The sequence below is a fragment of the Salmo trutta genome, chromosome 16 (genome assembly GCF_901001165.1).
Source record: "Salmo trutta chromosome 16, fSalTru1.1, whole genome shotgun sequence".
In the NCBI taxonomy this organism is placed as follows: Eukaryota; Metazoa; Chordata; class Actinopteri; order Salmoniformes; family Salmonidae; genus Salmo; species Salmo trutta.
Genome location: NC_042972.1, coordinates 46,851,622 through 46,874,480, shown reverse-complemented (window position 1 = coordinate 46,874,480; position 22,859 = coordinate 46,851,622). Strand labels below are relative to the sequence as shown.

The 22,859-nt window shown below is 41.9% G+C and overlaps 1 protein-coding gene across 7 annotated transcripts in view; it reads left to right on the top strand.

The window, feature by feature from the left end:
* Positions 1 to 22,859, top strand: part of LOC115150870 (forkhead box protein P1-B) — a 203,327-nt gene that overhangs the window by 55,979 nt on the left and 124,489 nt on the right. For 4 of the 7 annotated variants that reach the window (XM_029694641.1, XM_029694632.1, XM_029694642.1 and 1 more), the window contains exon 3: positions 9,199 to 9,242. The exons of 1 other annotated variant lie outside the window; for it this stretch is intronic. The gene's annotated coding sequence lies outside the window, so the exon portion shown is untranslated. Of the gene's footprint in view, positions 1 to 9,198; positions 9,243 to 22,516; positions 22,611 to 22,859 lie in introns of those variants that run through there. 2 more of the 7 variants (XM_029694633.1, XM_029694636.1) reach the window with 2 other exon arrangements.

The following is a 22,859-nucleotide window of genomic DNA, read 5'->3' as shown; positions in this document are numbered from 1 at the left end:
TTTATTTATTGTTCGGTAATATTATACTGTCAAAGATGATCATTTTGCAGAGGTATTATTCACAATCATCACCTCTGTGCGCTCTCTTTGTGCTGCCTGGATCGTCTCAGGTTTCTATTGGTCGGTCGGTCTGTGTGGGACAGCAGTGGGCCTGACTGTAGCCCTGCAGGAAGGAGGACAGCATTGTGCAGTGCAGATATAACCCCTGGATTTAGTCCTCTGGAGTAACCAAAAACCCTCCAGCTGAGACATGACTCCTCTCCTGTTGTCAATACTCCCTTAATCACACTATTTTTCATACTTGTTTGTCTTCCCTGAAAAAAATAGAGGCGCAATCTGTTTTAAAGCTGTGATGTAAGGAAAAGTAGGGATTTCCCCACCTCATGGTGCTCGGCTGCCTGCTTGTTGACCTCTGTGAAATGGCTTCATTGTGTAACTGGGGATATCAACAGTTAGTTGGGTTGTGAAAATGTAGAGATAGTGGTTAGAGCGTTGGGCTAGCAACCGAAAGGTTGCAAGTTCGAATCTCCGAGCTGATAAGGTACAAATCTGTCGTTCTGCCCCTGAACAACCCACTGTTCCTAGGCCGTCATTGAAAATAAGAAGTTGTTCTTAACTGACTTGCCTAGTTAAATAAAGGTAAAATAAAAAATAAATAAAAAGTATGTGAATGCTTAAGTTTAGTGTTGGTGCAAACTAGAAAGATGAGATGACAAAAAGCTTTGTTGTTGAGTGGCATACTGCCTTTCTCCGGTTACCCAGACAGTTATCTACCTAAAGTGGTCTTCACAAATGCATTCATGTGAGAGTCAATTGAAACTTCTTAAAAGGCTCTTGTTATTTCTGTTGTTTATGTTTTGAGTGTCATTCCTCTGCCTGAACCTCTGAATTTATCTCAGAACAAAATGAAACCCTGCAAAGGGACTTTTCTTTAACACTTTCTGTCTTACAAAAGTATTTTTTTCATCACCTATCCTTGCTGATAGAGGTAACATCAAAACAGTCTTTCTTGTGGTTTGAGTTGTGGTGTTTCTCTGTGCTGCAATCCATATGTCTGTACACTAACAACAAATGCACGCACAAGTGTTTTCTCAACCATTTGTATACTTCACCACATCCTCTCTGTTGACCAGTCTGTATAAGCTTATCAAACTCTCTCTGTGACACCTCTAGAACAATGACAAAAAAATCTGTGGTGATGTTCGTACTTCTGAATTAAACAATAGCCATATTTAGCCTGTCAGGACTATACCTTGAATTTATTTCATAACATTGCTTATATATGATTCGTGAGGTTCCTTCAATTCCTTAAGTATCTCCCATCACTGAGTGTGAATCTGCTGCAGCATAGGAGTGTGATGATGATGATGATGATGATGCTGCTGTATGCACGTTCCTTCTCCTGTATTGTCATGGTGACTGGGGGAGGGGGTGACCCTGTGGGAGTGGATGAACGGTGGTCATCGTTCAACTCGGGCTGATGGACAGATGCTGATTTAGGTTGATTTAGTGCATCACCTGGTGGACACTGCTAGGAATGAGCCCATCTGAAGGGAGTAGGAGCTGGCTGCGGGAGGTGTGGGTTTGGAGAGCTCTACTGATTCCACATCATACAGGGTTCTACCACAGAGGGCTTATATGAACCTCAACTCCTTATTCTATATATATATATATATATATATGAGAGAGTTTTTCGACAGGAAAGAAACAGGTCAACTCTCTGACATCACCATCCTGAGGTTTAGAAGGAGAAGGCCTTTTTCACACACTACAGTTTTTAGTCAGTGTGTCATAAACTAGTTCCTAGGGCACAGCATTAGCTATTCATCATGTTCACATTTGTGACCCACCACCTGGATTCAGTCCAATGTAGCAAAATTTGAAATTGTTTTTTTTTTTACATTGGATAAAAGTAGAGACTCAGAGCTAGAAATGGTATATCATACACTACAGTTGAGGTAAAAGGGAAAGTAATTCTGCTTTGAATGTTGATAAACTTGTAACCCCACTTTGGAGAAAATGCCCCTTGAATGTTTTGGTGCTCTTCTTTGTCTACACCCATTCAGCATCGTTCACACCCTCTTAAGCTTTAGCCCCACCCATCTCTTTAAAGATTCAAATGTGAGGTCATGTGCTAAACAGAGTGAGTAGTGTAGTAAACAACCAAAGTTTTCAATGCTAAAAATGGTAACAGTAGTAGTCTACAATAAAGAAGTTCTTGGCCTATATCCTAATCTGACTTTGGTGCAGGTTATGTTGTTCTTCACATTACCATCTCTGCTAAATGCACTCTATATCAAATACAAGTGAATTTGTCACATGCACAGGACACAGAAGGTGAAAACGGTACAGTGAAATGGTTACTAGCGTATTTGCTTAATAGCAATATCAAAAACAAAGTCTCCAGATACAAATATTTAATAATTATTAGATTACACTTACCCCAGACACACTTGTCTAAATTGATGGGTTATGTGAAAGAAATGCTATTGTCTAGACATGTACACATGTTCATGAAATACAATAGCTGTCCGTAATCACCCCCAGACACAACTTGCTAACTTGATGGGTCATGTAATCATCTGGCGAAGTAGAATCTCTTGTTTAGACATCTAGCTAGCTAAACAATGAACCGGAATAAACAACACTCATACTGCTACCAATACAAACGTATTGTCATACAGTAGCTGTAGTATGAAAATGCAAGTAGCTAAAGCTAACCAACTAGGTTCAATGTTAGCTAACTAACAATTAGGCTATAACTAGCAATGCAACTAGCCCGTCACAACTTTTTCCAGCTGATCTGTCGATAGCACCTGCTAAATTCAGGGCATCAGTGTTGTTGAGAAAAGTAACACAACTTTTGTATTTCTCGATGGCTAATGTTGTAAAAACAAACAAAAAAGCTGCTCTAGAAAGGATGATCAACACATACTGAGCAGCTAACGTTATAGACAAAAGTGTAACCGATGTGAAATGGCTAGTTAGTTAGCGGTGGTGCGCGCTAATAGCATTTCAATCAGTGACGTCACTCGCTCTGAGACTTGAAGTAGGGTTTCCCCTTGCGTTGCAAGGGCCGTGGCTCTTGTGGTGCGATGGGTAACGATGCTTCGGTGGGTGTCAGTTGTTGATGTGTGCAAGGGTCCCTGGTTCGAGCCCGGGTTGGGGCGAAGAGAGGGATGGAACCTACACTGTTACATTGGTGCCGTGACCCGGGTCATTGGTTGCTGCGGAAAAGGAGGAGGTCAAAGGGGGGGTGAGTGTAAGCGATGTGAAATGGCTAGTTAGTTAGCGGTGGTGCGCGCTAATAGCATTTCAATCAGTGACGTCACTCGCTCTGAGACTTGAAGTAGGGTTTCCCCTTGCGTTGCAAGGGCCATGGCTCTTGTGGCGCGATGGGTAACGATGCTTCGGTGGGTGTCAGTTGTTGATGTGTGCAAGGGTCCCTGGTTCGAGCCCGGGTTGGGGCGAAGAGAGGGACGGAACCTACACTGTTACAGAAGCATGCTTCATGGCAGACCAATCCACACTCATCCCCTGGCATGTCCAGCCCATCCATTATCTCAGCCAGTCATGGCTAGCAGGAAGGTTCCTGGCTTTTTCCATAGCTAAACCAACTTGGCTTGTAATTTAACAATTTTATTTGTATTTACATAGGGAATACAATATAAGGCACATACAAGTTCACATGTTCCAGAAGGCATTTCTGCCAAAAAATGCATTTTGATAAAATACAAAAAAAGACGTACAAATGCCTCTTCTGTGAAGTAGTGACATGCAACATACGCCTTGCTTCCTGAAACGGGTCACATTTTGAACCGTATTAGAATGGTTTGTGATTTGACTTCAGTTGTTCTCTGTGCTTCGTAATACCAGTATACAGCGTTATCTGTGTTGAGGTCATTACTTTAATAGGCTTTATTGATCTTAACAACATTAGGGGTTGCGGTGATGTTATTAAGGTAGAGATAACTTCTGTGTAATTCCACTAAAACAATATATTAGTGCTTTATTGGTCTAAATAACTTTACCTTTTAGACAGTAATGCAGGATGTCACCCTGGCTCTTTATGTCTCTGGGATCTTAATAAAGCATTTCCTCTGGACAGCCTGCTGTGAAGAGAGTGAAAAACGATAGGTTAAAAGGCATGCTGGGAAGTTTCCATGCCATCACTGTAAATAATTTCTTTTGAATACACAAATAAGGCTTGAGAAGAGCTGTGAGCGGGGAAGGGCCAGGGGAGAGTTAGTGGAACCATGGGCCTCAAAACATTCTCTGTTTTACACATGAATGTACTGGTGGGAGTAGTGAGTCCAAGGTTCTCCGTGGTTCCCCGTGCTCAGAGGGACGTGGGCGCCTCCGTGTAGGCAGTAGCTCAGTGGTCTACCTTGTTAACTCCCATATGTAGGAGTTATTATAAATGTAGGATCTTAATTTGATCGCCCTGTTGCAGGATAACTTTCTTGCAATGCGGTTTAAAAAGGCTTCTGAAGTTTGTAATTTCCACTTTGAAATTTCAGACTTAATTGTCCCTTATGAAAAATCTATCAATCCCTACAAAAATGTCCATTAATTAAAATCCAAATAATAATTCACATTTCCTGTTGCTGCAGGATTATTTTCTTGCTGTAGCAAACTGGCTCAAATTAAGATCCTACATCTATATGAGTCTTAAATACTTTTCTTCCTCTGATCCATGTGTCAGAAATTAGCTTTGGGTAGACTAACATCCTGACATATTTAACAGATTTGTAGCAATAATTAAAGTATGGGTATTGTTAGTGTTTTTGTTATTGATTAAACTGTTCATTGGTTTATACTGCAAACTTTTTAATGGACAGTTGCAATATTTCTTTCCTTTCAAGGGCACACTATATCCAATATTTATATGAAATAACGATCCCATTTATCAGGAAGCATATTTTCAGGGGAATTTTAATTTGCAGCTATTTAAAGCCTGGGTTTTGGTAATGAATTATTTTGTCATCTTGCCTCTGATGAGATTCATCTTTAATAACTGTAACAATTATTTTATTAAAAAGAGAAGCCATGCATTATGGCTATCTCGCCAAGGTCTCGAGCTGGAAAGAATTCTCATTAAGAGCATTATATTACCCCGTAGTGCTTTCATTTGGATGTCCCACTGAAATTACATTACGTGTCAACAATGCTTGTGTTAGAAGTAAGCAGTCATATTTACAGAGGCTAGCTTTTTTCATTTGCCAGCTGACACTTGGAGATTAAAAGAGATACTAATGCTTAATATCTGATTAAGTCATTTTAATGGGAAAACTGTTCTAAAAGGTTGACTTTTAATATAAAGTGAGGAATTGAGTTCTCTACCTTCTGGCTTTGATATTAGTTTTGGATTTTGGAACCAACTTATGATTGTTTGGGACTGTGGTAATGATACTTTTGTTAAACAAAGCACTGACACCCAGCCCACCCAATTTGATTCCTGTCCGAATTGGATGTGTGTCCTAGTGTCATGATTGATCAATCCTATGTTTATTCTACGACATCATGAAGACATGTTGTGTTGTCAGGTTTATCATGCTTTGTCTCTGTCTGGCAAAGCGCTGGCTCAGGGAGGGTTTTCGTTAATGACATGGTTGTAATTGTTTGCCAGTGTGGTAATGTGTGATTTCCTATCACCATGTGAAGTTGGGAGGTTGAAGAAGGAAGGAGGCATGGTGTCAGGAAGACAAAGTGCTGTGATTTGTCACCAGCCAAATGTCTTGTAAAATATTTTTTACTCACCCGCATGGTCTTCGGGGAGGGGGTTGTAACATCATGATCATTTAAATACTGTATAACTCCTTCATATGCCATAATTTCTCTCTAAACGGAACATACAGGAAGCCCAGCAGTAAATTAGTAGTTCTCTCGTCTGTAAACATAATAGTGAGTTTGTCCCACACAAGTGTTCTTACGTGAAACTGGGTTTTTGGAGGAATGACAACTTGGTGATCTGAGAGATATTGTGACAAGCAAGCAATAGAGAGAAAAGCATTTGGAGAGAATGAATGATTGTGTGTCGCTGTGCGTGCCACGTGTTTGTATCAGTGAAGTGATGCCAACCATCTCCGTTTTAAAGGAAGACAGAAGTGAAATCACCAAATGTAACGTAAACTTTTATTTTTAGATTTTGGTTAGAATCCTCACTTCCTTAAATGTATTATTTTTAACAGAGGCTATTTCACCATCTGATGAGAAGAGATATTTCAAATTTGCTCAGTATAAGTGGAAGACTGCGTGTGACCAGGTAATTTAGGGTAAATCATTTATTCACTTCATCACGTTGTTGTGGTGCCCATGTACTGTATTGGATGAGTCTACTCCTCTTTCTACCTCCATGTTGGTTTTGATAACCCCCTAGTTATCAAATTAATGAGTTCCAATCAGGAAACAAGCCAAACAAAGGAGAAGTGTTACAGTATGCAGATGTCTCCAGGGGGTGCTACTTATTGTCACAATTGCCCTTTTGTCCACTCCCCCCCCCCCCCCCACCTCCCCATTTCAATTCATGTCTTCATTGATTATTCTCAGTTTGGTTTTGCACACATGGGTAGTGTAATCAGCTAAATGTAGCTGTTGGTTTCTTATTATTACCTGGGTGCTTAACACAGATTTTTTTCCTTCAAGGACAAATGGTGTACGAGAAGGCTGATCCCGTGTGAAGTCCCTGAGCTCCCGGCGAGCAGCAGATCCCTTTTCAGCACCAGCTGTTCTCTCAGATACACTGGGCCGCACTGAAATTCTCTTAATATAATTTTGGGGACTCAGGAGAATAGCGCAAAACATGCGTCCCAGCGAGGAGAGTGTTGAATTTTTCATCAGCAGGCCTCAACTCGCTGAGTTAGTGGGCAGCGCTTTCATTCATGAGCAGATGTTCAGCGCAGTTACACTCTGCAGTTAATGTGAACTTATTGGCCTCTTTGCCATTGGCTGCAAGGACGTTGGCAGCGACCTGGCATCTGAGAATTACTCCCGGTAAAAAGAGCAAGCCAGGGAAGTGTAGCTGTGGCCTTTTTTTAGCCACTTCCCAGCCCACAAGCTGTAGCCGGAGAGCAGGGGAAGGCTCTGACAGGCCATCAGTCTTAGGCCCGACAGTGATGAAACACTCTCTGCTGTTTGCTGGGGGAATAGCAGTGAAAATTCCTGAAGACAAGTTTATCATTCATTTCTTATGACAAACTAAACATGAAACCCACACGACTTGGCAAGAGAATGCGCTGCGTGATAGGCTAGCACAGGAAGGTACAGGTCCCAGTTGTTAGTCAATAGGTACTAGGGATATAGTGGTTTCGATACCCTTGAAACAGGAAATTCATGTAAACCAGGCAGCTGCAAACAGGTAACTTTCTCTCTGTCTGGCCCTGGTTGGTTCATGGTAGAGCCCAGCTGGTGCTGAAGTCAGCCTGGTTGTTCAGACATCTGTTGAACCAAGCCTCTCCAACTGGGTTTGATGTGGCTCTCTAGATCAGTAATACTATCCTACAAACTCTGTAAAAGGCTTGCAAAAGGATTACGTAAAGGCCTATTAACTTATCAAGATGAGCACGTGACTGCGTTTAGTAGGTAACATTCGGCTCACCATGGGAGCAGTGTGAAAGTCATTGCGGTAAAGTTGTGGATGTGGGACTTTAATAGGAGAATGACAAGTACTTGTTTCTGCTGTACGTCTCATTCTCACTTTCCAATTGGTCGTTTTCAGGTTGGGTTTATGAGAGCAAAACTAATTAGTGTTTCTAAATTCAGCAGAAAAAAAGTAAGTTGGGTTGATTGTTCTGGTTTCCTCTCCTGTGTCAGGCGCTCAACAATAAAATAAGACTCTAATCATTTTCTAACTGCTCGTATTTTTAAACCAGAGTTGAATGTCATTCCCGGTCTCCTGGCATTTTGTTTGGCAAGATCAGGGAACAGCGGTTGCCCTCTCGTCGTGCTGTCTTTGTGATTCGTGGGAAGTTTAGGATGGGGCTGGTGGAAAAAACAATGCGTGGGGTTGTTTCTGCTTTGATTGTGAACGTCCTGCTGACAGGAGCAGGCTAGTGAGATTACAGTAGCTCTCTGACATTCCCTGTTGCCTTTATTAAGAGAGCTCCAGCTGCAGCGAGCCCTCAGGAAGCACCAGCACTGAGCAGAGCAAACCCGTGGGCCGCTGGCCGCCGGGAGATGGAGAGGGAGCCCTGTTTGAGTTGGCAGACAGTCCCCTCTCCTCTCAGGGAAGTTCTGCTGCCTTTGCAGAAAGGCCAGTGGCGGGTAGCTCTTACAGGACGCACGGTGGTGATTCCAAGGGCAGGATGGGCTTTTTCCACCTCTCCTTCCTTTCAGGAAACACATTTAGCCTTTTCTTCCCTCTATGTTTTAAAAAGGAGAGAAAAAGTGGAGGGGGGATGCAGACCGAGTGACAGAAGTAAGCCACAGGATGTTGGTGTTAATCTGTGGAGTTTTATTTGAGATGGGGTGTGCAATGTTCCAACAAGTTATTTCAGTGTGCTGTGTGTTCTCTGAGCCCTCGACTTGGGGCTGAGGTTTTATTTATATTGAATCCCAAAAAGTTTATAGGTCTTTTTAACAACGTGCCATAAAACTTACACTGTTTTTTATTTTTCCATCCACAGCGGAGGGATTTGTCTTCAGAGGGCAGTAATTAAGCAGAAGGAGCTGTGGGTCTAGGGTTAGGGTGGAACGGTGTTTAAATGCAATTAGAGCACAGCTAGAATACATTTGAACTCAATTACAGTTTTCTGAGTGTGCCCTTATTTGTTTAATCAAGGGAATTCTCGTTTGAGATGCTAAATATGTATCCAAAGATATTTAAAACATGGAAAGAAAATAAGCTCTGAGGAACAACCTACTTGATGCTGCTCTAATGAAGAATTGTTTGAAAGTGACCTCACTCATTCACGCAACCACGCACGCACACACGCACGCACACACACACGCACGCACGCAAGCACACATTGTGACATAGAGTATTTACTAGCATAGTACTGTTTCTCAATAACAGGGTGGTACCCAACAGGAATTAAATACTGTGTTTTTCGATTGAAGGAGTGCCATTGATTTCTTAATTTCCTACTGATATTAATATCATTTTCTCCTTTTCACTTTTATTCCCCCCTTCCTTTCTCTCTCCCCCCTCTCTCTCTCTCCCTCCCTCCCCCTCTTCCACCTCCTTGTGTTTTCCTCCAGCCAATAGACTCCAGTGGTGACCCCCTTTGGATACAGAAATCAAAGTAAGTGACTAGAGTAACACAACCAGAGACTCCTAATAGACATGACAGATCTATACTCAAATACTCATATTAAATACACTGCATCCATGGACGAGAGTTTCCCTGTATAGAGGGTTTTCAACTAAACATAGGCCTAGTCAAGTGAACCCACATGACACGTGTTTGAGCTATATCTCAGAGAAACATAATACATGCAAATGTTTACATCTAAGGAAAATTGAGATTGCAAAACAATAAATTAGATTTTACATACAGATGTAGGATCTTAATTTGATCACTCTTTCGTTGAGGAGAATTGTCCTGCACCGCAGGAAATGCAAACGAGTAATGTTTTCAAGGTTTAAAATGCCAGACTTCATTTGCCATAACGTTAAAAAAAAATCAACCCCTACAAAAAATATCAATGAATTATAATCCACATAATAATTCACATATCCTGTTGCTACAGGATTATTTTCCTGCTGTAGAAAACTGTCTTAAATTAACATCCTACATCTGTAGTAACAGGTGTTATTGTAATTGATCTGTTGTTTTTTGCCATTTTAGTATTTACATTACTTTGAATGATGCAGAAATGTTAGTGACAATGCATGATTAACATAGGTTCCCTGTACTGTAACCCCCGAATCCACACCACCATATAGTCACAGATCCCACTGGTTACACACTGGTTGAATCAAAGTTTTTTCCACCTCAATTCAATGAAATTACGTTGAACCAACATGGAATAGGTGTGGAATTGACATTTGTGCCCAGCTGGTTGTGACTGAATTCAAGGCAAAAACATGACCAGATACTATATGCAGGTTCATGTCTGTAAGTCTCCTCGCACCGTCTCCCAAGTCATTTACACTGTGTGTGGTGTATAAACACATCCAAAACAAACAATGACCCAGAGCAGGCTCCACACTGCAAAACTATTTCAAAGCCTGGAGTATACTGTAAACACTAAACATGGCTGACCTTCCTACCGACCACACCACCTTCACGCTCGGGAGGCTCAGACTTAAATCTGGTGTTTGCGTTAAGAGCTCATTTTGACCTTGGCGAGACATGTTGTAGATTACATTTATCTGTTCAGTCTCTTGTCTGTTTCAGTCAGATATTGGTCAGGTTGTATTCTGTGACCGTATGGCCATGATCCTCAGTCTGCAATTGAATACTTACGTATGACTTAAGCCTCCACAGAGAAATCCTGTCACATTTCATATGGTAACACTGTCCAGTGCCTTGACGCGGAGATGAAACACAGTTTGTCTTCCACTGGGTTGGATGGTGTTGTTGTTGGATTAGAGTAGGGTATCAGACATCCGGTATGAGTACACGTTAGCTCTGCTAGAGCCAGTTACTGTCCCTGACTGCTAGGCTGAGGTATACTGGGTTATTTGGATAGTCCATCAGTAGATGTCTACAGACTATCAGTAACATTTTAACTATCTACTAACCCTAGCCCAAACTCTAACCTTAACCCCTATCCTAACCCTAAACTTAACCCTAGCCCTAACACTAAACCTAATCGTAAGTTTAGCAAGCAGTTATTTCTAAACAGATAGTTTGTTGATGGTAGGACCATCTGTAGAGCATCTACAGTGGTGAAAAAAGTACCCAATTGTCATACTTGAGTAAAAGTAAAGATACCCTAATAGAAAATTACTCAAGTAAAAGTGAGTCACCCAGTAAAATACTACTTGAGTAAAAGTCTAAGGTCTGGTTTTAAATATACTTAAGTATCAAAAGTTAAAGTATAATTAATTTCAAAATTCCTTATATTATGCACACCAGACAACACCATGAACTTTAATTTTTTGTTGTTGTTTTTTTACGGATAGCCAGTTGCACACTCCAACACTCGGACATCATTTACAAACGAAGCATGTGTGTTTAGTGAGTCTGCCAGATCAGAGGCAGTAGGGATGACCAGGGATGTTGTCGTGATAGGGGAGTGAATTGGACCATTTTCCTGGCCGGCTAAGCGTTCAAAATGTAACGAGTACGTTTGGGTGTCAGGTAAAAAGTATGGAGTAAAAAGTACATTATTTTCATTAGGAATGTAATGGAGTAAAAATAAAAGTAGTCAAAAATATAAATAGTAAAGTACAGATACCCCAAATATCGACTCACAGTTGAAGTCGGAAGTTTACATATACACCTCAGCCATAAACCATTTTTTTCACAATTCCTGACATTTAATCCTAGTAAAAATTCCTTGTCTTAGGTCAGTTAGGATCACCACTTTATTTTAAGAATGTGAAATGTCGGGAGAATGATTTATTTAAGCTTTTATTTCTTTCATCGCATTCCCAGTGGGTCAGAAGTTTACATACACTCAATTAGTATTTGGTAGCATTGCCTTTAAATTGTTTAACTTGGGTCAAACGTTTCAGGTAGCCTTCCACAAGCTTCCCACAATAAGTTGGGTAAATTTTGGCCCATTCTTCCTGACAGAGCTGGTGTAACTGAGTCAGGGTTGTAGGCCTCCTTGCTCGCACACACTTTTTCAGTTCTGCCCACAAATGTTCTATAGGATTTGTGATGGCCACTCCAATACCTTGACTTTGTTGTCCTTAAGCCATTTTGCCACAACTTTGGAAGTATGCTTGGGGTCATTGTCCATTTGGAAGACCCATTTGTGACCAAGCTTTAACTTCCTGACTGATGTCTGGAGATGTTGCTTCAATATAACCACATAATTTTCCTGCCTCATGATGCCATCTTTTTTGTGAAGTGCACCAGTTCCTCCTGCAGCAAAGCACCACCACAACATGATGCTGCCACCCCCGTGCTTCACGGTTGGAATGTTGTTCTTCGGCTTGCAAGCCTCCCTCTTTTTTGTCCAAACATAACGATGGTCATTATGGCCAAACAGTTCTATTTTTGTTTCATGAGACCAGAGGACATTTCTCCAAAAAGTATGATCTTTGTCCCCATGTGCAGTTGCAAACTGTAGTCTGGCGTTTTTATGGCAGTTTTGGAGCAGTGGCTTCTTCCTTGCTGAGCGGCCTTTCAGGTTATGTCAATATAGGACTCGTTTTACTGTGGATATAGATACTTTTGTACCTGTTTCCTCCAGCATCTTCACAAGGTCCTTTGCTGTTGTTCTGGGATTGATTTGCACTTTTGCACCAAAGTACGTTCATCTCTAGGAGACAGAATGTGTCTCCTTCCTGAGCGGTATGACGGCTGCGTGGTCCCAAGGTGTTTATTCTTGCGGGCTATTGTTTGTACAGATGAGCGTGTTACCTTCAGGCATTTGGAAATTGCTCCCAAGGATGAACCAGACTTGTGGAGGTCTACAATTTTTTTCTGAGGTCTTGGCTGATTTCTTTTGATTTTCCCACGATGTCAAGCAAAGAGGCACTGAGTTTGAAGGTAGGCATTGAAATACATCCACAGGTACACCTCTAATTGACTCAAATGATGTCAATTAGCCTATCAGAAGCTTCTAAAGCCATGACGTCATTTTCTGGAATTTTCCAAGCTGCACAGTCAACTTAGTGTATGTAAACTTCTGACCCACTGGAATTGTGATACAGTGAATTATAAGTGAAATAATCTGTCTGTAAACAATTGTTGGAAAAATTACTTGTGTCATGCACAAAGTAGATGTCCTAGCCGACTTGCCAAAACTATAGTTTGTTAACATTAAATTTGTGGAGTTGTTGAAAAACAAGTTTTAATGACTCCAACCTAAGTGTATGTAGACTTCAACTGTAAGTAGTAGTACTTTAAAGTATTTTTTACTTAAGTAAATTGCACCACTGCTCCTTAATAAAGCCCAGCAGAATGATCAAATAGTGGCTCTATTTAAAGTGCTGGTGTTCACCAATGTAGTATTCTCTCTGGAATGATAACAACCTGTGATATGTGCAGTGGAATGCATTGGACAGCTCTTTGGGGCTAGCCAACATGTTGTTCACATAGATGTCAGATGGAGACTAATGAAGGCCAGACTGATCCTTTGGATGCAGGCCTTAAACAAATAAACCCTCCCAGAATACATTAGAGACTCGTCGTAATGTTGTAGGCTATTTGTGCACAGCATATTCTTTTGGTATGTGTTTTGATATCTTGATGATCCGTTGTTGTTGTGATACTGGTATCTTGAGGTTTGATGTGGCTGGTTGAGTGGGTTGTCATGGTGTTCCATCGTTATGTTCTGGCATTTTATCAGTTTATCAGTATTGTTGTGTTGTGTGGCATGATAAGCCGTAGTGCATCTGTGTCGTGTCTTGTGCGCTTGCAAAACAGGTTGATATTGAATGGAACAAATGAATGTTGTGCTATCTGATAATGTAAATGAGCCATCTAAATATTTCCCCCACCTTCTGAGGAGGAGAGGTATTTACATAACCAGTTTGGCTTTTAATACGTGTGGAAATTCAAACTTTTGGTCAATTTTCCAATTATTATTATTACTTAAAAAAAAAGTGTTTTAGGGTAAGAGGTATGCTAAATGTCATTTTGGTATCACAAACACTCATCTCATAATTTAAAGATAACACGACAATAAAAGAACGCTCATTGATAGGTTTGTGTCAGCCAAGTAAGTAGTTGATGAATATGATAGACAATCCTTTGCATGTAAATGTATCCTAAACTTCCAATTACCAGGCACGTTTGAATATTGATTAGAGAAGACAAGGACACAGAAGTAAAGTACTTTTGAATACATGAAACCCAGAGCTTCTGAAACAGTTCCATTTGTAACAACTTTAGGCTCTTTAGTGCTGCTCTTCCCACTAAATGCAGGCTGGTGATGGGAAACAATGTAATTTCATTATTGCATGATGTGTACTTCATAGATGTATGGTGAAATAATCAATTAGCAATGGTCATCACTGATGTATTTAAGCTTACAATGTAAGTTTCGCATGGAATATATTCTGGCGCTTTCTTTAAAAGCACTTAAAGCACTTTTTACTATTATGTCCAAGTACATTGTGAAGCCTATATACCCTTTATTGAGATTTGATTTAGAGCAATAAAGTATTTCTATAGATATTGGAATAAAGTAATTGATTCTCAATATAAAATTATGCCAATTCTGAGGAGGTCTTAGGTTAAGTGAATACTTTCCATAAATTCTTTCCTTTGATTACATTTTTCCATGGCCATTAAGAAATACCTTTTTGAATATTCTTTCAGCACTCCTTGGATGACTGATAATATACACATTGATTTCTACACTGTCACTCAAACTAATTTCTTACAATACACTGAGTATTAATAGACTCAGAGTATTTGACAGTGGTTGTACAGCTAGCGAGGTGTCCCACCTCCTGACCGTTGTGACTGTGGACATGCAGGTACTTGGGCCAGACTCAGCGCTGTTTGTCAACACACAGAGAGCATGAGACGTGCGGACCAACGCGCTGCTCGGGTCATGTCTTGTTCGCAGACATGGAGCTACGATGCGATGTGACAAGCAACAGATGTGCCACACTGCCTGGGAATCAAACGAGCCATCCAACGCTGAGCTGAACATGCAGTCAGACACGGCTCCTGTGAACTTAGTGCTGCGCTGCTGGCAGTGGCAGGCAGATGAGGCAAGGCAGTGCCAGCGCTGCTCCTTGTTTCCTGTCTGGTTACTCAACCTGGTCTCAGACCATTTCGTATTATTCTTTACGTAAATCAGAGACACTCCATTTAGTATGATATGTTACGTTTCGTATGGTATGTATTAATTTGTGTCCATCACCCATTTTGAATTATATGTTACTAATTACAAATCATATCTGTTATGAATTTGCAAAATGTACATTATGTTACGGATTTGCAAAACGTGTTATATCTTACTAATCTAGCTAGCTGACTAACATTAGCTCGCTGGCTAATGTTAGCTAGGCTAGGGGTTAAGGTTAGGGTTAAATCAAATCAAGTTAGGTTGGGGTTAGCTAAAAGGGTTAAGGCTAGGGTTAGGGGAAGGGTTAGCTAACATGGTAAGTAGTTGCAAAGTAGCTAAAAAGTAGTAAGTAGGTGAAAAGTTGCATTTAAATTTACTATGTTACGTCTAGTCTATGAGACCAGGCTGTACTGGGCCTCCCTCTGAAGCTGCCTCCCATTCACTCTGACATCTGAGGTCTGGACAGGAGCTCTTAGATGTACTGTACGCTCTCAAAGGCCCTCATACAGACATTCTGTATGAGCCACAGTCAACGCCACAGTGTGAGCCACCGTCACAGTGAGACAACAGCCAAGAGGAATATCGTCTTGAATGCTCTTTGTTGAGCACGGAGCGATTTGACTGAGAATAACATCACTTATTGACATAAAGAATACACTTTTTGTCGTTTACTTGTTAGTACTGTAATATGGTCTCTCCCAGTTTATGGTTTTCAGGTTATGTATTTAATGAGTGGAATGGCTAGTGTCACAGACAGAGAAGAGTCTGGCTCTCTGAGAGGAAGGGACCTAAGCCACACTCATACTTAGCCTATCCATCCCAGTTCATGCAAAACCGTTTTGTCTGTTTGACTGGCTGTAAAAGTGCAACAAACGTTGGTGACACGAGGAACAACGTTAATGATATCCTCTGCAATTTAATCGGCTGATCAGCTCAGGCCTGTAAGCAAATTGTGTGGGCTTGTGTAAGTGAGGGGGAGCAACAAGAATATATCATCTCAACAAGTGAATGGATGAAGTCCCGCTGACAGCTGCTTGACTGATCACTTACTAGAGACGGTCCCCCTGCATCTGTTTACCACAGCACAGCCACATGATGCTGGAGCTCCATGTGTGTAATTGAGCTATTTCCCTTGGCTCCTCTGTAACCTGTGCTAACTTATAGTTATGTCCTTCAGCCTCACTCACTCACTGCTGCTCAACTTTCCATCATAGCGTAGGGGGAAAGTTTTTATGATCGTAATCACACCTAGGCAACACCGCTATGTAAATATAGTATTATCGGCGATTCCAATTTGGTTAAAGTGGCATGAATGTGGGTGATACAGACATCTCTCTGTTCTGTCTGTGACACGGGCGAAATAGGCTACAGTTAGGAATCAAGGGTAACTTGCTTTTAGGTAATAGAGGTATGTACAGGAATATACTCATGTAAAAGAAAAAAAGAACAACAACCGCTATTTTCAACATTCAAAAACGGAGCTGATGTTAAGAATGGAACCCACAATCTGTAGATGTGCAACTCCAGTTCACACATGGAAATTGAAATGGAATATCTAGATCTGAATTGTGTTATTTCAATATTCAAATATTAATACAAAACAATTGAATGCTGCATGGCTCTAACTATTTGCATTCATCTCTGTTTGTTATTGGAACAAAGATGACTTGGTAAAGAGAAAGGGGGAATTCAGTGAGTGGCACGCAAACAAACCTTTTGTCTTCCTATTGTAGGCAAATTAAACTACAGCGTTCATGTACACAAATACAATACACTTTATACTTGTTTTAAATAGCAAAACGATGTAATTCAGTATTCTGTCGTGATATACTGCAGTGCCTGAAAGGATCCAATATACTTGAAGGCCTGGCTAATATGAAGAGTCAACTCAATTCCACTGTGAAATACATTTTTTGGACGGAGCATCATCATTCCTCTTATGGTTCCAACATAATAGATGCTATTGTGTCCCCACTGTAGATGTTTGTTTGAATACTCCACTCACTCTCCCGCTCTCTTAGAAATACATGTTACACCCAACAAGCTGCCCTTTTCTCCTTCTCTCCTTCTCTCCTCAGTTAGCGTGGGAATTAGTCTGTAGGTCAGGCACTGGGAGGACAGACAGACAGGGAGAGGGGGGGGGGAGTAGAACCCCTCCACTATTTGACAGGGTTAAGCATTGTGAAAGATTGCCAGTGGAAGCTGTGACATCTGTAGCAAGTATCAACGTGAACTGTAATTAAGTAGAATCAGTGATTTTTAATTCTATATTCTACGTAATAACAGGGCAGTAATGAATAATTTAAGGGAAGGGGCTGCAGCCGGACCCCTTTTTCTCCTGTGTTTAAATTTAGCCAGTGTCATTGTCCGGCACTTTGATTAATTGGTTATCTCTCTTGACTATACATCTCCATGAAATATCTCTTTCCATCTGTCATTAAACTGCACATGGAAATTGGTTCTATATTTCTAATCAGGTACTGCAGGGGGGAACACCAGATCAGAAAAAAATAGCCACCAGGATATACTGATAACCGTTGTAACACGGGTCGTATAAAGGGGACCAAGGCGCGGCGTGTAGAGTGCTCATATTTTATTAATGATAACACTTAAACAGAAAATAACAAAAACGACAGCCAACAGTTCCGTCAGGTAACTAACATACAAAACGGAAAACAACTACCCACAAAACCCCATAGACAAACCCCAACTTAAATATGATCTCCAATTAGAGACAACACGAACCAGCTGCCTCTAATTGGAGATCATCAAAACTCAACCTAGAACTAGAAAAACAAGAACAAAACATAGAAACAAAAAACCTAGACTGCCCACCCATATCACACCCTGACCTAAATAAACAGAAAAACACAGCTCTCCTAGGTGAGAGTGTGACAGTACCCCCCCCCCCCCAAAGGTGCGGACTCCCGGCCGCAAACCTGAACCTATTGGGGAGGGTCTGGGTGGGCATCCATACTTGGCGGCGGCTCTGGTTCTGGGCGTAGAGCCCCCACCGCCCGCTGAATCCCCCTGCTTCTGTGTGTCCGGAGGAACCAGACCGTGGATCATCGCCGGAGGCTTTGGACCGCCAACCGCCGCTGAAGACTCTGGGCTGCAGACCGCCGCTGAAGGCTCCGGACTGGGGCGCGTCGCTGGAGGCTCCAGGCTGAGGAGCGTCGCTGGAGGCTCCAGGCTGGTGAGCGTCGCTGGTGAGCGTCGCTGGAGGCTCCCGGCTGGTGAGCGTCGCTGGAGGCTCCCGGCTGGTGAGCGTCGCTGGAGGCTCCCGGCTGGTGAGCGTCGCTGGATGCTCCGGACTGGTGAACGTCGCTGGAGGCTCCGGACTGAGGAGTGTCGCTGGAGGCTCTGGACTGAGGAGTGTCGCTGGAGGCTCCGGATGGAGGAGCGTCGCCGGAGGCTCCGGACTGGGAAGCGTCATTATCGGTTTCGGACTAGTGACCGCTGCTGCTGGCTCCATGCCATGGATCATCTCTACAGGTTCCGCGCCATGGATCATCACAGGAGGCTTCTTACCATGGATGATCTCTACAGGTGCCGGGCCATGGATTATTCCTACAGGCTTTGTGCCAGGGTTTTACCCCTACAGGCTCCGGATCATTTATAACCCCTTCAGGCTTTTTGCCAAGGATTATTTCTACAGGCTCCGGGCCATGGTTTACCTCCCGAGGCTTCGTGCCATGGAATATCCCTACAGGCTCCGGGCCATAGATCATCACTAGAGGCTTCGTGCCATGGATCATCTCTATAGGCTTCGGACCATCGCTTATCACTGGAGGCTTAGATCGTGGAGCTGAAACAGGTCTCACCGGACTAGGAAGACGCACTGAGGACTTAGTGCTCAAAGCAGGCACCGGCCGTACTGGGCTATGGAGGCGAACTGGAGGGAGAGCGCGAGGAGCAGGCACAGGACGTACTGGGCTACGGAGGCGCACTGGAGAGGGAGCGCGAGAGGCAGTCACATGCTCACCACAATAAGCACAGGGAGTTGGCTCAGGTCTCAGTCCTGGCCCAGCCAAACTACCCATGTGCCCCCAAAATTTTTTTGGGGGCGCTGTCTCGTTCTGCCCCGGTAGGCTCCGATACCGCTCTATTACTTGGCCCCAAGTCCAGTTTCTCCTTTCCGTCCACTCCTTGTGTGACCAGGTGTCCATTTCTGCCTGGGCACGCCGCTTGATCCAATCATGGTGGGTAGTTCTGTAACACGGGTCGTATAAAGGGGACCAAGGTGCGGCGTGTAGAGTGCTCATATTTTATTAATGATAACACTTAAACAGAAAATAACAAAAACGACAGCCAACAGTTCTGTCAGGTAACTAACATACAAAACAGAAAACAACTACCCACAAAACCCCATAGACAAACCCCAACTTAAATATGATCTCCAATTAGAGACAACACGAACCAGCTGCCTCTAATTGGAGATCATCAAAACTCAACCTTGAACTTGAAAAACAAGAACAAAACATAGAAACAAAAAACCTAGACTGCCCACCCATATCACACCCTGACCTAAATAAACAGAAAAACACAGCTCTCCTAGGTCAGAGCGTGACAACCGTAGTATACCGTTATGATTGTGACCCAATATGGGGAATCATTTGGAAAGTTGCTCTTCTTTTATCTGTGGCAAATGACATTGAATTATTATGTATGATAATGCGATAGAGAGCTCATACATACATCAGACTGAAGGAGCTGTGTGTTACTGGTGCTAGTCCTGGCCTACACAGTGAATAGTGACCAGTCAGCCAGAGATTGGCTAGCCTGTCAAATAAAGATTAGGCCTTCATTTCTTCATCTAATCCCTGTAAATCTCTCACGGAAGAACTTTGTGAACAGAGAGCTGTTACCGGAGCGCGGCTTTACAGCTCGTGTCTCTTCCTTTATCTCTACATGTACACCTCAGTGAACAAAACAACCTGTTGTTTTCAATTGCTGTGGTCAATTCCTCCGACAGACATGTTTGGATTACAGCTTTCAAAGAGCAGTTTAAATTGGAACATTTTCTCTAAGGTTTCCATGGTAATTAGGTGATTGATTCTTTATTTTCTGGATGGTGGAGCATTGTCAGGGTAAACTTCTGCTGTAGCAACACCACATAGGCATTAAGAAAAGCAAGTTAGACTGGGTTTTGATAGCCATTTATACTTTGCCTTCCTAAAGGTTTTGAAGTTTAATATGCCCATATTAAGCTAAGGGGGGGATTCTTTCTTCAGTTTCCTCTTCAAAATTGCTGTTCATTCTTTTTATTGAATTATTAATTGTATGTGTTGAATTATTGACTGAAGTAAATTTCTGATCATATTAATATTAACACTCATGAAATATTCATGATCGATGTTAAAAACGATGAACTTGCAGACCAATTAATATAATCATAAACAGACACTGGAAAGGAAAGTCACAAGTCAAGTGTGCAGGCACTGACTGACCTCATCTTGATTTGTGCATAAGTTTCCCTAGATCTTCCTCCAGGGTCAGTTCATATAGGATAGCTATGTTTAGTTGGCTGTCTGTGTGCTTCCTGTCTGACCAGTGTCATGGGTGGGTGCAGCTCAGGGCATCAGGTGATGACAGGTGGGGGAGGACTTGATGACCCTTCGTCTGCATGTGATCTGTCACATCTCACCTGTCTGCAGCTGACTCCAGATCAGTCACAGGGCAGGAGAGGAAAGTTACAGAGATGCAGTACTTTGAGCCCTGTGTAGGGATAGGCCTTCTTTCAACTCTCTGATTGGCAGGCAGAGGCCCAATGAGATCCATTGTTCACTGTTCTTTTAACCCTTCCCAACCACAGGTTGTCTGAGAATCCAACAAGCTAAAGTTAGAGTATATTTGGTTGAACAGTGTTGTTGTTGAAAACATAATTTCATTTTAGAATTTTTCCAGGTATTAGCAGTGAAATATATTTGAACCAATGGCTTAAGGAGAGTTTAATCTACTCTTTTGTCTGTTTTGATTAATCTGTAGTTATTTTTTATAACTTATTCAGCAAATATATGATATATTCATAAAGTTCTTTACTTTGTTCCTACAATTGCCCTATTGTATAAATACAATATGGAAATCTGAAAAAAATAAACCATTACTGTAACACTAATGAAAAGCACCTTAAAATATGGTTACAATAATTATGTTTTAAATGTTAATGTCAGTTGAGAGCATAATAAAGACGACATGATAGACTCACTATTCAAAATCTGATAGCCAGGGAGAAGCAAATTATTTCAAATATTTGATATTTAAATTATTTTCAAATGAACAGAGACATGAGCAGAATGAAAGGCGAGTAGTTTCCCCTGGTGATACTCGGGGCGCCTTTGTTTCCTTGGTGTGTCTCCGGCTCATTAATGTTCAGAGCATGTGAGAGAACCAGCAGCACTGTACTCCATAACCCATGGCACTGTGCTGTGTGCTGTGCTGTGTGAGACCCCGGGCCCCATGCATACATGCAGCACACAGAGAAATCCCCCAGCCATTTACAGTCCACTGGTTCATTCAGGAAGGGATGGCCGCCGAGCTGTCCTGATTAAAATGACAATAGTCTAATTAACTCGACCTCGGTGTCAGTGCACAAAACGGCTGCTGGCCCGCCACTTTCTGTCTGAAAAGCCTTTGTCTTCACGCCATCCAAAAATAAGAAGTTTTTCAGGCAAATGCCTCAACCCCTTCGATGAGATTTACTAATGGCAATTATTTTTTATAAGCTAATTAAATCTATGCAGTTTCAATTTTTTTCTTCTGTGGAATCCCTGAGGGATTCGTCATTTGGGGGATAGTATTACAAGCACCTTCAAGCACTGTTAGTCGTTTTAAAATATTATATACAATTATAAAACGGTCTGTTTGTGCTCAACCTGATTTTATTTCAAACATGGTTAATTACACTCACTCTCCAGTGATCTCACTCTCTGAAGAAACAGAAGACAGTGGGCCTATCCCTCTGGTCCCCTCATCTTCTGCCCCCTAACAGCTAGCTTTGTGAACAGACAGACAGACCGGATAAAGACAGGCCAGAGATGGAGGATTGAAGCAAATTAACCCATTCTATAGACAAGTTGAACATTTTAACCAGATAACAATTTCATATTTCATGCTCCACAACAGAGATATTTGAGAGAGGGATTTCGCTCTTGCCCTGCAATCTGTTGACATTATTTGATACTCTCATCTAAAGGAAGCGGGAATAGAAAGAGAAAAAAAAACACAAAAAAACTTTAATGACCGAACTGGAAACGGCTTTCTTTTCTATTATCCTTCTGCTGGTGATTAGGGTCTATAGGGAGATAATTACGCTTTAGTTTTAAATTAATGAATCGAAAACTTCTCTCTTCTGAAAGGAAGGGCAGATCTTTTGTGCCACTATCTGAAGGCATCTTCCACCCTTGACAATGCACACTGAGAATTGGTTTTGTTTTAAGGTTGAAGTCCCCCCGCCTCCCGTCGCTTGTCAGTCTAGGGCTGATATGAGGGATCTCTCACTGAATCCAGTGTCAATGAGGTCTCTCTCTCTCTCTCTCTCTCTCTCTCTCTCTCTCTCTCTCTCTCTCTCTCTCTCTCACCAGTGCTGGTGTCTGGTGGAATCTGAGCACTATGTGTGCATGCAGGTACAGAGGAAAACATCAAATGAAAACGTCACAACATGTTCTCTGGGATGTGTGCTGAATGGACACATAATAACACCCCCTTCCAATAACTACAGCACATAAAGGGAAAAATATACAAAGGTAAATACCTCACCCACTGGTCCCGAATGTCCATCTAACAAGGACTACCAGAAAATAACCACAAATGACAACTACTTTTTTAAATATACTGACCAAAAATGTAATCGCAACATGTAAAGTATTGGTCCCATCTAAAATGTGCAGTTTTGTCACAATAGAATACCACAGATGTTTTGAGGGAGCATGCAATTGGCATGCTGACTGTAGGAATGTCCACCAGAGCTGTTGCCAGATAATTTCATGTTAATA